The sequence below is a fragment of the Panthera tigris genome, chromosome A2 (genome assembly GCF_018350195.1).
Source record: "Panthera tigris isolate Pti1 chromosome A2, P.tigris_Pti1_mat1.1, whole genome shotgun sequence".
NCBI classification, from domain to species: Eukaryota; Metazoa; Chordata; class Mammalia; order Carnivora; family Felidae; genus Panthera; species Panthera tigris.
This window is the reverse complement of record NC_056661.1, coordinates 75,357,550-75,372,192: the sequence shown is the minus strand read 5'-3', so window position 1 is coordinate 75,372,192 and position 14,643 is coordinate 75,357,550. Positions and strand designations below refer to the sequence as shown.

At 39.2% G+C, this 14,643-nt stretch overlaps 1 long non-coding RNA gene across 1 annotated transcript in view; it reads right to left on the bottom strand.

Moving 5' to 3' along the window:
* LOC122236430 overlaps positions 1–14,643 on the bottom strand; it is a 65,449-nt gene that overhangs the window by 5,138 nt on the left and 45,668 nt on the right. The window contains exon 2 of the long non-coding RNA XR_006214482.1: positions 8,060–8,127. This is a non-coding gene — a long non-coding RNA (uncharacterized LOC122236430). The remainder of the gene's footprint in view (positions 1–8,059; positions 8,128–14,643) is intronic.

Here is a 14,643-nt window from a genome sequence, read left to right as displayed (position 1 = left end):
TAAAGCTACCATCATGGTATTGTGGTTACGTAGAAAGAAGAGTCTTCTTCTTTTAGAGTTACACACTGAAATGTTTGTTGACAAAATGAAATGTCTGAATTTTGCTACAAAATCATCCTGGAAGGTGTACATGGTAAGAGGTTCATGTTACAACATGAAATCATTTTGTCGAAGCTGGGTAATGGCACAGAAGTTTATTACAGTATTATATTTTATTTTTTAAAAAATGAGATGTTTAAAATAAAAATGTGCATTTGGTCGCTTTGCCTGAATGGCATTGCTTTGCTCTTATGGCACTTGAGAGACTTGAAATTTTCTGCATTAGGAGAGATTTCTTCTCCCTCCATTTCAGTGCAAAGCAGGCAGTGCTGCATGTGAGCCCAGTGAGAGTTAAAGACAGCTAGCAGCTGATACATCTGGGGAACATTAGCTATATTAAGGACAAGCCAGCATGAAAAGGTAACCGGAAGAAGCAGCTGAGTACTCTCTGGTCAAGCCTTGAGGTCATCTGAATTAAGGGATTGCGGTTCCCAGTCTAGCAAGGGACGTGTATCATTTCAGCTCTCTGTTTTAAGCCCCAGCACAAGATTCCTTTGGTTTGGAACTGGATCAAAACTGAGACCAAGACTTTTCTATTCTCAATAAGCAAGTTTCAATGTCTTGTATCACACAACACCTTTCAGGAAACAATGAACAGGATTTACATTTATAGTAACAAAAACTCCATGACTTTTGGATTTTTTTCCGTTGCAAAAACTTCTATTAGCCATATCTGTGTATATGACGAGAAACACTTCTTTTGATTGTTGTAGGGATCAAAAGAAACCTGCAGTATTTATTATGTGGTGGCACTGTAAAAAGCATAAGAATTCCTATAAAGGCATGGTAGAATTATCGGGGTCCTATAGCTTCAGGAAAGACAGGACTTTGAAATCAAACTGAAATTGTGTAAAATCTAACTGCCATTTCTCAGCTTGTTGGGTTAGGCCATGTCTATGGTTTAGTTCCCTCACTTACAGAACAGGATTGTAGTGAGGTGTAAAGATAATACCTAAGTTGGGGCGCCTGGGTGGCTCAGTTGGTTAAGCATCTGACTCTTGATTTTGGCTCAGGTCATGATCTCATTGTTGTGAGATCGAGCCCTGCATTGGGCTCCACGCTCAGCAAGGAGCCTGCTTGAGCTTCTTTCTCTCTCCCTCTTCCTCTGCCCCTCCCTGACTCGGGCTTGCTCACTTGGTCTCTCTCTCTCTCTCTCAAAAATAAAATGAAATCTTAAGACAACAACAACAACAGGTAATACCTAAGGCAGCTACCCCAGAGTATACATTCAGTATGTGGAAGAACTGCCATTTTCACATTTGCTTTCTTATGAGCAGCAATTTCTGCCACTTGCCTTTGAATAAAAGCATGTTTGAGTGAGTATTAGGCATCTTTCTCCTTATGTAAACACCACTCCTGGACATTCCCCTAGCCTACCAGCTCAATCTCTCTTGAAGACAAACCTGAAACAAGCCAATAATTATTACAGATTCATTTTCCTTTTATGGTGAAACAATTTTTATTAAAAGCTGAAGGCTGTATAACAATGTGTCAGGAAGCCTCAAGTACTGGTTATTAGGAAGACTCTAATACACTGATAATTTAACTAATACTAACAGAGATGCAAAAATAAGTGTAATAGACATGCTGTTTGAGAAAACGTAGTCCTAATAAACACAGAATACTGAATGTGCCACACTTTGGCCATTTATAGTTTGAGCTAGAAGACGGTCTGTCTTCTGGGTGCCTTGTCTTTTACAATTAAAACAGCAGTGAATAATAAAAATGTATAAGCCATTTTGATGTAATCTTAAGGTACATAACCTGATGGCATGCTTCTAACCAGCCATATATCTATATTGTAAATTTCACTTGAAATACATGATAAAATGAGCCTGTTTCACACATGGTAAAAGCTAAGGCCAGCAAGAGTTTTCCATCAACCCGTCAGGCGTTTAAGGTAGGACAGAAGAGGTAGGAAGCAAGAGAGCTGGTAGCTCAGGAACTAGTAAAAGACTGTGAAGTCACTACACAACACTGTGGACCTACTCTCGTTCCTACTAGTCATTTCACTGACTAGAAGCTGGGACATTGGGAAATATACTTTCTTGTGTTTTCAGCATATTTATTATATAATCAATCCAAGTCCATTGTAGAAGAATTAGAAGTTGTAAAGAAAAACAAAATTGCCTAAAGCCCTACCATTCAGAGATAATCCCATTATTGCATATTGATGTACCTCTATCTAGATTTTTGTATGAACATATAAATAAATATATATTCCATAACTTATTTTTTGCAGTTGATATTCTTTTATGAATATTTTCTGTGACACTTGGTAAAGACCTACACTAAGAAGTGTGATAATATGGTATTGTTTTCTGTTGCATATTTGTTTTTGTTGGTTTTTTTCTTTTACAAATGTGCTTGAATATATATCTTTATACAAAGGAAATATGATGTGTGAAAATTCCCACAAGTGATATCTTAGCATGGTATAAATTTGACTTCCTAATATCCCAGCTCGTGCTCCTTGTGAGAAGTAGTCCTTTATTCACTTCCCATGGCAGACTTTCTTATTTCCATAACCGACTTTTCTATGTTGGCAACATAGCAAATTAATGGAAAAGCCCACAGAAGGTTGATGGAAATAGGTATTATTTTTTGTCCATAATCCCTCTTGAGCAGGTTTCCTATTAAGTGAGAAAATATTTCTCCAAATACATGGTGTGGCCATTGGTGACGAAGCTAGGGAACAGACAAGGACACTGAGAGGAGATGCCTGCTGTCTTCACTGTGGCTTCACAGGAGCATCTGAAACCATCTCTGGGTTTAAGAGTGAGTCCATCTGACCAGATATTTTAGCAAGTTTTTCAGCAGCCAAAAGTCCAACTCAGATATAGCTTAGTTTTTCACGAAGCTGACGAACCCTTAGCCATTTTAAATTGTATCTATTAAATGCAATTCATCAGACCTTGCAATGGGTGCTTTGGCATTATACATCTTTGGTTCTTATTCATAAGCTTCTAACTTTCTAATTCTACTCTACCAAAGTCAGTCATTTCCCATGAAGAAAACCAGAATACGATGTCTTGTTTCAATTTCAGAATCAGGTTACATTTCTGGTTTCAGTGAGTATGCACAAGAAATACATTTTGGGTGACTGAAGCTCTTTAATTTTTAGTGACTAACTATAAAGAAAATATTTACAAAGAAAAGTCTTAGTGGATGTCTAAGTAGCTCATATACACTGATGGCCCTCAGAATCTATTCTATACACGTTCTCATGTTATAATACATTGCACTACCTACCTCGGGCACCTAATTCAGGAGCAATCCACATGTATAAGGAGTCAGCTTGTGGCCAAAATCAGAATGAGGCCAAATTCTCAACAGGCTGCTCACATGAGCCTCTCTGCTCATGGTTTTGATTCATCTGCATTTGGCAGAAGAAAATAGCGCCAACCCCAGCAGGTGAGGAGGTAAAGGAAGAACCCCAGAGTAGACAAGGATGTCAGGAAACCGGAATATCAGGACAGTACAGAAATGCAGAAACACACATGAACAAGGTTGATGCCAATGTCAGTGAAATCCAGACCTGGTGTCGGAACAGCTGCCGAGATAAAAAGGATCCTTTTTGGAAAAATGCTTTTCCCAGGTCTGCCCTACCTTGTTATATACCACATGAACGCTCAGGGAAAGTCTGACCAACCATTTGCTAATCATTTGTTAGTTGTGTTAACACTGATCACATACGTCCCTCTGACAATTACTGCTGGGTCATAGGAGGAAATAGAGATGCATAACTAAACCAAACCAAACCAAACCAAAACAAAACAAAACATCATTCCTCCTGCAAAGGCCAAGGTCCTTTTCAGTCCTGACTGAGTAGTGCACCGGTGAGCAGCTGGGGACACGGGCTACTTAGCTACGGGAGTCTCTGGGTCTCCAGAAGCACCGCTGGTAGGAGTTTCAACAGAAGGAGGAGTCTCAACAAGTCACGTCAGTCGTTGAGTAGCCCTTGCAGCAGAGAGACACTGGTCATACCTGCTCCTGCTGCTGGCCTCACTTCTAGCATGGTAGAAAAGCAGCGACTTGTGTCAAAGAAAAGGTTAGAAGACATTCAGTGTGTCACCTGGGTAGGTGTGCTTGAAAGGGGGGTGTTGTCACAGTGCAGGCAGTGCTGCAGGTACCTGAACTGCGGGCCTTGGGATCGAGCACATGTTGACTCCATCGGTGGCAAGGGACCCACAGTGGGAGAAATCCCAGTTAACTATGGGACTGGAAGCTGCAGCCCCTGTAACTTGATGGGTTAACATCATCCTAGAACTTGCTACCAGCACAGAGAATGACGGTTTTGTCATTGACCCACAACATCATGGTGCCTCAAGAAAGGTAGTCAATGACCCAAAGAGGCAGAAGTAGAACTAGGTAAAAGCATGTGTGAAGGGTTTTGAAACTGACAAATAATCTAGGCGGAGCCCCTAAAATATGTAATGAACTTGGTGTGCCAAACCCAATCAGGACTTACTTACTGTGCCTCCATTCAGCCCTGATGCCAGTTAGAGATCTGGAAAATCCCCTGGGACCTCCAGGGAGGGAGCTTTACGCCAAGGTAACCACCTGTTGAAATGCAGGGCTCAGTGCACTGCAGGTCAGTCTAGGATGACCCAAGTGAAGAAGGGGGTGGAAGGATACACACGAGGCTTTATAGAGACCAAGATCCAGGCTGCCACACAGGCTGGGAACAGATCTTACACTAGCATTGCTCTAGCGGTGGTCAGTGAGCACTATTATGTAGTAGGAGTGGACTGGAGAAAGCCCAGAGGAAGTCTCAGTTAGGGCAGGCCCTGGGGAGCCACAGCTTGTCCAAGCAGAAGAGAAAAATGGAGCCCAGTAGTCAACCCTCAATTTTAGTGGATATGGGGAAGTTAAAGACAGATCCATTTTTGATGATAAAATAGTGAGGATAATCTGCCATAATCTTCCCCCATAACAGCTATACCTCAGTGGGATGGTAGAGCCACCTGAGGACATTTTGGAAATTTTAGGAGGCTTGTATTTCCCTTTTGCCACACTGATTGGGAAATGCTGTGGACATTCAGTGAGATGGGTTAGGGATACAAGGTGTCCCGCAATCAAATAATTGTACCACATCCTGCCCAACCTTCACCTTGTCTCACTAGAAATTTACATAGATGAAAAATCTACCTAGAGCCTACCTTCCTTTATATTAACACAAAGTAGTTCTGTACCGTTTTAATATACATAGAATCTTTGGTAATAACTGTAACTGGAGAGAAGACTGCATTTGGTTTCACGGGAATGATTCCACAAACCGTTCCCCGTCTCAGAAGACCACATCACTAACAGCAAGGCTGCGCGTGATTTTGAGGCCACCCTACACAACATACCTGGGTGGTCAGAGTCTGTACGTGTCACGTTCATGATGATTCTGCACATAGTTGCACATCTGGATGCCTAATTATATGTTATGGTGCAGTCATATCTGAGTCATTATAAATTAAAAGTAACTAAATTAAAAGTAACTAAATTAAAAAGCAAACAAATAGAGAAAATAAAGCCAAAAGTTAATTTTGAGAAAAGATTAATAAAATCAATCAACTCCTAGCAGGACTGATGAAAAATAGAGAAAAGGCTCAAAATACCGATATCAGAAATGAAAAAGGAGTCATCATTAGAAATCATGCAGGCATTAAGAAGGTAAGAAGAGGCTATTATTTAGAACCCTAGGCAATTAATTTGAGATTTCATGTAAATCAGTTAATTTTTTTAAGTTTATTTATTTTGAGAGAGAGAGAGAGAGAATAGGAGGGGCAGAGAGAGAATCCCAAGCAGGCTCTGCGCTGTCAGCAGAGAGCCTGACGTGGGGCTTGATTACAGGAACCATGAGACCATGACCTGAGCCAAAACCAAGAGTCAGATGCTTAACCAACCTTAACCACCCAGGCTCAAGCTCTTCCTGACAATAGAGAAGAGGAACCCTTCCCAACTTCTGTAATGAGTGAGCATTTCCTTGGTCTCTGTAACCAAAGATCTTTGTTTTTCTAAAAAGGAAAATGTAAAACTAAGCTTTCTCTTCAAGTTAGGTAACAATTCTAAACAAAATAATAGCAAACATAATCAAGCTCTGTATAACAAGGATACTATATCATAACCAAGATGGAGTTATTCTAAAAATATAATGTTCAGTTAACATTTGATAATCAAGCAAAGTAGGTTAGCAATTAACAGAAAAAGGGGAGAAAAATAATAGGTCATCTCAGTAGAGGCAGGGAAAGCACTTGGTAAAACTCAACACCCATTTGTGATAATGACTTCTACAAGAAGTAGAAAGGTCTTCTTTATCTGATGATATAAAAAAAAAAAAAAACCACCAACAAATAATATAAATATAAACCAAAAAAAGAATCTTATCATATTTAGAGGTGAAATATTGAAAGCTTTTATTAAGAGACTGGGAGTGAGACACGGGTTCCTCCTATCACCATTTACTATATTGGGCAATCATCACAAACCCCAGTGTCTGTAAGGTTCATGGCAATAGGGAGGGGTGGGGTCTATGGAATTTGAGAATCTTCTGCCAAAAGTCATTCAAATTCAATTACAAAGCAAAACCAAACAAAACCAAGACAAAACAAAACAAAAATCACTGAGCCAGCCAAATAAAATATCTGCAGGCCAGATTTAGTCTGCAGTCTGCAAATTGGTGAACTTGGTTGGGGTTGTTTTGGGCCCAGCTGATAGGATAATAAACTTCACGTCTTAAGTGAAAACAGTAATCAAGTATATTACTACCTGAAGGAGACCCTGTGTTTTAATAGATGTCAAAGTCTCAAGCTAAACTTTGTGTAATTTGGAGGAGAGCGCTGAAAAGGCAAGCCATACAATACTCAGAAGGAATAAACAATACTAGGGTGTCAATGGAAAGAGAGGCTCACATCGTGGGACTTCAGGAGTAGCGATAAACAGCAAAACCACTGGGTTATGAATTATTCCAAGAAATCCCCAGGGCATCTCTGCTTGAATTTATCACATTGTACAAATGTGAAAGAAGACAGATTAAAAAATGCAGTAGTGAGTTGACTGTTTTGGTAAATACTCCCATTAGAAGTACTTGCATGTAAGAGGCACTGGTGAAATCTTTGAATTTGAATAGTGTTCTTTCCTGATATCTGCTGTCCTAGATGCCCTAGGACATGAATGAATGAATAGGATGAATAGGAATGGTCCTTTATGCCCTTAGACTGGTGTCATCAGCTTGCTCCTGGGCCCAGAGTTGCAGACACAGGAAAGCAGAAGGCAGGCAGGCCAGTTTGCTCAGCAAGAACCCCTCTTGGGTGGTCCATTTTGCACATGTGTTAAGAACTGGCTTGACCCAGAACTGCCTCCCTCATTTCTGCAGGGCGAGGTTTATGGAATCTTTGGTGCAGTGACTTTCTGAATCTAAACTGACCTTGGCTTTTGTGTTTCCTTGGATAACCGTCTCTCCGCTTTGCAAAGCAGATGAGCTCTCTGCCTCCCTTCCAGATGAGGTGGAGATTGGAGAAGATAACTGAAAGTTTAAACCTGACACCCCTCTGGTGCCTTTGCTGCTTGGTGTGGGTTTCCCAGGTCAGCCAGTGAGACAGCTCCAGGAGCTCACCCAGAGTCCTTAAAGGAAATCTTATCCCTGAAGCAAGACTCATGTCAGTGGAGACTGACAAAACTGACTGCCCGCGCAGTGGTCAGTCTGGCTGTCACCCACATGCCCAGTGCCCAGCATGGCACCTGGAAATGCCTATTTTCAGAAATGCCAGGGTTTGGGGAGTCCTTGACTGTGTTTGTATTTATGATCACAACTCTATGTTTTAGATGATGTGGCTTGGATTCGTCTTCGTAGTTGTCTTCAGACTTTTCTGCCCTTCAAAACAGGAGCTGCTACCAAGGGCCTAAGGAGGTGATACTAGGAGCAAAGGGAGAGCATTAAATGCTGTTTAAGTTGACAACTCCAACTTACCTTTGGACTCGGTCCTTATCAACCACCTCCAATCATCTCTAATTCATTAAGCTGCTTTTTGCTTCTTCCTGAAAAAAAGGGATAACAGAAGAAACATATTTTTTCTTTTACTATAAGTTGTTTCAAGAACAGTGCCAGGCAGCACTACCTTGGCTAGGGTTTCTGACACAAGTTAGTTTTAAGGAGTTTATCACATTCACTGTTTTTATTTTATTTTATTTTATTTTATTTTATTTTATTTTATTTTATTTTATTTTATTTTATTTTATTTATCTTATTATTATTTGATTTTATTTTAAGTTTACTTATTTATTTGGAGAGAGAGAGGCAGAGAGAGAGAGAGGGCAAGACAGAATCCCAAATAGGCTCCGTGCTGTCAGCGTAGAGCTGACGCAGAGCTCGAACTCATGAGCCATGAGATCATGACCTGAGCTGAAATCAAGAGTCAGTCGCTTAACCGAGCCACCCAGGAGCCCCACAACATTCACTATTTTAGTTTTTAGGTGGCAGAAACCTTGCCTGGGTGTCAGAGTTTATGTGCATGCTCTGTTTACTAAAACATGAGTCACAACTGAGGGTTTCTCGTTGCCCTTTGTTATGAACAGTGTCACTTGTATCAGACCACACTTTCCGGTTTGTGCCTTCAAATACAGCTTTGGTTACCATGAAATACTGAACTTTTGTCAGTGAAATTTAAATTTCTTACATGGGGGAAAATCTAAATCACATCGGGGAGAGAAGAAAGAGATCTGAAGTTGGGGAAAGTCCAGAGACTTGAATTTACTTGTTAATTAATGTATCCTATGCCTAAATAGAGCATAACTTAGTAAACGGTTGTTGAATGACTTAGTGGTGGGGAACTTTACTTTTGGAATGAAGGTATCTCATAAAGAATCCTTTTGGGGATAAAAGGAGCCCAATACATTAGCTAAATAATCATGGGCCACATTTAAAAAAAAATCACATGTATTAATACTTTATTAAATAGAAAAACAGATTTGAAAAAGAGCACTGGTTTTATTTTTTTTAATTTATTTATTCATTTTGAAAGAGAGAGAGGGTGCATGCTAGTGGCGGAGGGGCAGAGAGAGATGGGGAGAGAGAACCCCAGGCAGGCTCCACACTGTCAGAGCAGAGCCTGATGCAGGGCTCGATCCCGAGAACCGTGAGTTCATGACCTGAGCTGAAATCAAGAGTCAGATTGATTAACCAATTGAGCCACCCAGGCACCTCGAAAAATAGCACTGGTTTTAAATCACCAAAGTTTCCATAGACGGGGAAGAAAACCCAACATGATGCACCACAGATTCCAGTGGGAAGTGTGGGAATACCTGAAAAGGAGGCAGATTTCAGTAGTGAAGACAATCTGAGTGTCTTCCAGTTCTGGTAGCTACACAGTGGTGTCAGAAGCACAGCAAACACTTCCCTAGCAATAGATGTTTATCACAGCTCCACTGAGGAAATATTTTGCAATGTTCATCAGCATAGCACCACTTTGGGGAAAGCCCTTTCCACATTCTTTAGTCTATGTGCTTACAGTGGGGCTGACCCCAGCCCCAACTGCACAGGTATGAAAAACTAGAGTCAATCCAAAGACGTTTACCGATTACATCAGAAAAGGGGTGCATTTGTTTGCACTGCTAGGAGGGATCTTAAAAGTTCTCTTCGCAAGAAAAGCATCTGTGACTGTGTGTGGCAATGGATGTTAACTAGACATACTGTGGTGAGCATTTTGCAGCATATACAAAATCCAGTCATTACACTGTACACCTGAAGCTAATACAGTGCTGTAATATCAGTTATATCTCAGAAATAAGCAAATACGCAAAACTGAAAGATAAAGTAAACAAAAAGGAAAAGGAAAGGGGATGCATCTGTTTCACGGGAGTTGGAGGTAGGAGGAAGACTTGAGTTACTCATGGTCACATCTTATTACCAGGTGGGAAGAATCTTTCAGAGAAGAATGATAATGAAAAAAATATTCAGGGGTGCCTGGGTGGCTCAATCGGTTGAGCATCCGACTTCAGCTCAGGTCATGATCTCACAGTCTGCGAGTTCAAGCCCCGTGTCAGGCTCTGTGCTGACAGCTCAGAGCCTGGAGCCTGCTTCGGATTCTGTGTCTCCCTCTCTCTCTGACCCTCCCCTGCTTGTGCTCTGTCTGTCTGTCTCTCTTTCAAAAATAAATAAACATTAAAAAATTTTCAAAGATAAGATATGAATACAGATGGTTTTCTGGTCATATTGTGAGAGCATCTAGATCCAGCTATACCTGAAGCGTCAGATTTCTGTAGTTTTCATTTAGTGAAAAACTTTTTTAAATCCTTTTTTTTTCTGGCATTACCCTCTCTGTTGCTCTTCCTCAGTTCTCATCCAACAAGGTAATGTTTTCCTTTAAAAAAAAAGTCAAAAATAATTTTTATACATTACTAACAAACGATCCATGTCTCCATTAGGTACCTTTAATGTTCTACTTTTTATTTTATTATTTTATTTTTTATTTTTTTGGAACGTTTATTTATTTTTGAGAGAGAGCAAGTGGGGGGGGGGGGGAGGGGAACAGAGAGGGAGTGAGACAGAGGATCCGAAGCAGGCTCCATGCTAACAGCAAAGAGCCCAGTGTGGAGCTTGAACTCACAAACCATGAGATCATGACCTGAGCTGAAGTCAGAGGCTTAACCGATTGAGCCTCCCAGACACTCCAATGCTCTACTTTTTAAAACAAAATCTCAAGCAGCTCAGAATACTTTTATACAAACTTGTTAAAAATGAGAGTTTGGTCCAGTTCTTTTTAGAAGACGAAGAGCCGTCTGCAGGAATAAGAAGATGAACTTGCATGTAAAAATAGAGTTTTTCTGAATTAAAAGCAATAACATAGGCACTGAAAACATCATTTGCCTTGTAGTCAGCCTGGTATTTTTAGCCCCTCCTACACAGTGTTAGGTCAGGGGAACTGAGAGCTCCATTCTCTCATCTTCATGCATCCACAATTCTAGCATTCATTTAATTTCTGACTAAAAGACACTAACTGCCAGTCCAGCAGGCTCTTGAGAGAGCCTCAGACCTTGTTCTTCCCCAGTGTTCTCTAAGGTTCCTGGAGGTGGGACTTCCACTTACCACCCATAGATCCCAGCCTTTCCTCCCTTTGCTATTTCAGCTTCCTTTGAAAATTTGATTCATCTTTACAATTTGGCTGGCTTATTCTCAGCACCTGGCTATCAGACTTGGGAGCTGGTGGGGACGTATCTATTTCTTGTATCACACTGTGCATCTTTATTTAACCCAAAGCCCTACCAGTTGAAATGAGGGATTGAATAGACAAATTACACTGACGTGACTTGTCTATAAAAATTGCCCCCAAAGAACCAGCTTCTTGCCTTTGGGTTATTGTGTCTAAATCTGTCATTCTCTGGTTCCCTCCTCCCCTTGAGAATGTTGGCATTTGCCTCCAATTCTAGTGAGACTGGTGAGTTCACACCAAAAACATTTCTGAAAAATATGTAAGATGAGCTAAAGATTTAAGTGGTCACGCTGATCAGAAGGAAGTTCAGCAAAACTTAACACAGCTTCTCTGACTCCTGGAAGCCGTAGTCAACATCCTGCCCGTGCAAAGTGGCATCTAGCCAGGTCTGAGAGCTTTACTTTACACGTCTAGTTCAAACTAAAGCTTTATGATAACTTATGAGGACTTTGAGAATAAGTCCTCTTGTCTTATATTTCTTCTTTAAAAATCTTGGCTCTCTGAAGTCCTTTGCATTTGCTTATTAAGTTTAGATTCAGCCTGTCGAATTAAAAAAAAAAAAATCCACAGGAGTTTAGATTGCAGCTGATTGAGTGTTTCAATCCCTTCATATTCTACAGCACAATTTAAATTTATTTTTTCTTCAATTTCTTTTAGTGTTTCCAGTTTTATGCATAGAAGTCTGATACAACTTTAGTTAGATTTATTCTAAGTATATGGCATTATGATGCCATTATAAAAGCATTTACTAAATTTCATTTCCTAACACTTTCCAATATACAGAAATGAACAGATTTTTAAATATTGATTTCCTATATAGCAACCTAGCAAAACACTCTTTAAGTCTCATGATATATCTGTGAATTATTTAAAATTTTCTTCATATATAAGCAATTACTTCATATAGAAGTTTGCTGTTATTTTTTCCACTTCCAAAGTTCATGTCTTTTTTGTTGACTTACTATATTACCACGAACTTGAGCAATTTGTTGACTAAAAGTGATAACATCATTGCCTTGTTCCCAATTTCAAAGGGAATAATTTCATTATTTCACCCATATGTATACTTGTTAAGGTTTTGTTTTGTTTTTTAGGTATTCGTCATTAGATTATTAAATGTTCTAACCTGGTTTCCTAAGAGTATTTGTATTTTTCTAAATCATACATGCGTGTTATAATTTCATCATGTACATTTTCTGCATCTGTCAAGATTATCATGATTTTGTCCTTCAATTCATGAACGGGCATGTTGCTAGAAGCCAGATACCACTCAAGTGCTGATGGAAAAGAAAAAAAAGTTCTGCAAAGGGGAAGTGCTCAACTTTGTCAAGGGGAGGCCATATTGTTTGCACTACTGGCAGTTATAAATAAGTGCATGTAAATCAGAGCATCGGTTAGTTACAAGGTACTTTTCAAACACCAAAGACCTGGATATATGTGTTGAGAGGAAAAATTACAAAAGCAAAAAGAATGGCATTTTAAAACATGTTCTGAGAGAGGGCCTTACTATTATTCTAACTCATTAAGCACTTTCTACATGAATTATCTGACATATCCTCAAAACAACCCTATCATTTCCACTTAAGACACAGGAAACTGAAGCTCATGGTGGTTAAATAACTCGCCCAATGTTACATAGCTAATAAGTGTGATTGATGCAGTTCCAACTGGCTCCAAACCCAAACTCTTAAGTTTCTTTCAGAGGAGGCAACATGATATAGTGGGTAAGGATTTGCACAGGGTTTGGTTTTGATAAATGATGTTTTTTAAGTGACAGTTTTATAGATGGAAATAATAGACAAGAAGGAATTGTACTCTGAACTATTTTATAGAGATTATTCGTGTGCAGAATTATAAAGTCTGAAATTCTTTTATTCTGGAAACTCTCACATTAAGCTTCTCTAAATGAAAGAACTTAATGGTGTGGCTTTGGGCTGAGCAACGGGTCGAATGTTTGCATGTCTAGTGGTGAAAGAAATTCTTCAGTTTTCCTCATTCCTTCCTACGTGAAAACTCTAAATGTGCTCATAGTATTCCCTAAAAAACAGTGTCACTTTGGACACTGTTAACTATGCCAACACTGTGATGATGTTCTACGATAACAACGCATTCTTCTGCTTTTTTCAGCACTTCTGTTCCTTCTAACTTCTTTGTGGGCTGCTCCATCCATCTCTTAAATGCTGATTGATGAACACACTCACTTCCTGGAAATCTCATTATCTTGGGATCTCGTACCTTATCTACCTAGCAGCCGAAAGCAGAAAATAAAAGTGACGAAATTTACACATCATTAATACATATGTGTGTGTGTGTGTGTGTGTGTGTGTGTGTGTGTGTGTTTTCAATCCAAATGGTTATTTATTCTAAAACTGGAAGCTACTTTGCCTACATTTTCCCCAGAATGTTTAAATGAGAACCGGGAAGGAAAAAGTTACAGATGTAAACATTGACATAGTTGCTTTTTTTAAAAAAATATCAAAACCCTTTTTATTAGCCACTTCCATGAATGCTTTACAGGTTATGCAAAAACATTTACAGGCTCCACATGGTGTTTGCTTTTCTCACAAGTTTTTCCATCTACTACAAGAACAACAGAGGTCTGATTATATGTGTATTACAACATATAATATAATTATATAATCTGTTAATTGTATAATTATATAAACATATAATTATATGTGTATTATATATAATTATATAACATATTAATTATATACATAGTAATGTAGAATCAATATATAATATTATTATATATAATACTAATATATACCGACATATTACATACTGATATATACCTTATACTATATATAATCAGTATATAATACTATGATATATAATCAGTATTATTTTCAGAATTTTTTTTTGCTAATCAGGCTTAATTTTTTTGAATTAACTTTTTATTAAGACTTCATTTTTTTAGAGCAGCTTTAGGCTCACAACAAAATTGAGGGGAATATACAGAGATTTCCTATATAGCCCCGTCTCCACAAATGCCTGGCTTCCCCCATTATCAACATCCCCCACCAGAGTGACACATCTGTTACAACTGATGAACCTGTACTGACACGTCATAATCACCCAAAGTCCACAGTTTACATCATGGTTCACTCTTGGTGTTTTACATTCTGTGGATCTGGACAAATGTAAAATGCCATGAACCCATCATTATGGTATCTTACAGAATATTTTCACTTCCCTAAAAAGCTGTACTCTGCCTATTCATCCTCCCACCCCTCCAACCCCTGGCAACCTGTGATCTTTCTGTCGTTAGTTTTGCCTTTTCCAGCATGCCATATAGTTGGAATCATCTAGTATGTAGCCTTTTCAGACGGGCTTCTTTTACTTC